We start from the raw sequence: 1,890 nt of genomic DNA, 5'->3' as shown, positions 1-1,890 counted from the left end.
ACAAACATTTTAATATCCAAATGAATAAATAAATAAATAAATTGTTCCTCTGTCAAATATTATTTGAGTATGGTTAGGGTTAAGATTAGGGTTAGGGATAGAGCTAGGGCTAGGGTTAGGGCAAGGGTTAAGGTTAGGGTTAAGGTTAGGGTTAAGGTTAGAACCAAACCAGGGGAATGTTCTCAAATACGAAGGCTTCTATGTCAAAAATGCAGAGTTTGAAGTATTTGATGATCATTGAAAACACAAGTTACAATGTAACGTATCTCGTTTTTTAAGGGAATATGAAGATATGGAGCTTTTTGTTTATTTATTCTTCTCTTATCACAGTGCCAAAAAATCATCGTTTTTCAAAGATGCTGATGTTTAAAAAATATATGAAACCCCCACAAACACAGCAGTTATGCTCTTTCCAACATAGAACCAATTCTACCCTCAAGATAATAAAGAAATAGAAAGTAATCACAGTATTTTACAAAAGCCGCACTAATGATAGAAAGTATTTTGTTTTGTTTCCCCAACCATGAAAAACCACATTGTTTAGGTAAATCACTTTCAGATGGTGTCTTTGTACGGAGACGTGGAATTGTTCCGGATTTTGACAGAACGCTCTTTTGTATCAGCCTTGGCTCGAGCCCAGACCTGTCAGATTGCGTCTGCATAAAGAGCATCACGGAGTCACCTCAAATATTCCTCGTGCGCGCCTCCAGGACAGGTTTTCAGCGGCGTGAGTTGAAAAGCTCCAGCGGTTCCTCCGTCTCATGAATGGACGGTCTGTCAAGAACTTAAAAAAATATATCCAAGCCTTCGCGTCACAAAATGCAGTCAGACGTCTAGGACCCGTTCTGCTGTGCCACATCATGAACTAAGCTGTTTCTCTTCTACAACCTCTCACACAAGAGCCTTGTTGCACGAAATGAAGGGCATTCCTGCAGGTCGTGTTTTACGGCCCTCGAGCCGTGGCTGTGTTCCTGGCCGATACCCGCGCACACCGCGGCCAAGTGTCCGGCCGTGCGTTCAGAACTACTTAGCGTAGCTGGCAGTCTGCAATATCAACTCTAATCTACCTCACTTCCCTTCCTGACTGCCTGGCAGTCAATGGACCACATTAGCAAAAATAACATTAATAAATCCAGTCATATTAGCAGTGAATTGGGCAAGCTACAGAAACGAGTCAAACCTAGACAGGTAAGTGGGGTTTTTAGACTGACACAAATAATTACCCCAATAAATGGGTGCAGCGTTTCTCTGCACTGTAATGAAATCCGAAAGTGACAGATCAATCATATTTCTGTGTGTAGCAGAAGTGTTGGATAAAACTAGGATTCTTCTTTGAACTTAAAAAAAAGGGGGGGGGGGGGGGTGTTAAACCATACATAACATGAGCTGAACTTACTACAGCTGTGCATATCCAGACCACAGGCTGGAGCAGAACCATTCAAGTGCAGATCAAACCCCTCCTGGCAAGAGAGAGGACCCAGGTCAGGTTTCATGGGACAGCCATGAATGCCTTGCTCGGAATGATGATGCAGAGAGATCTTGGTGATTCGGAGTTGGCCCGTGTCATTCTAAATACACAGGTGTCCATGTCAGAAGAAGAAGAACCATGTAGCTCAGTGCCAAACTCCAAACTTTCTTCTTATATTGGTGGAGCTCAAATAGGTGCCATTCCTTACTGGATGAAATTATAACACATTATGACTATATACTCATGGAGTGGCTGTGCTCTACAGTAATACGAGATCACCTCCTAAAATGTGAAGCTCCATGCATTAGAAGCATGCTTTTTAAAACGCATAAATGTTACATATGTCATATGTTCACTCTGTCATATGTACATAACATTACTGTAATCAAATTGATGTACAATGCTTAACAGTTAATGTTTTC

This window comes from Brachyhypopomus gauderio, chromosome 9, assembly GCF_052324685.1.
Source record: "Brachyhypopomus gauderio isolate BG-103 chromosome 9, BGAUD_0.2, whole genome shotgun sequence".
Taxonomy (NCBI): Eukaryota; Metazoa; Chordata; class Actinopteri; order Gymnotiformes; family Hypopomidae; genus Brachyhypopomus; species Brachyhypopomus gauderio.
The sequence above is the reverse complement of the archived record's forward strand: the minus strand, read 5'-3'. Positions refer to the sequence as shown.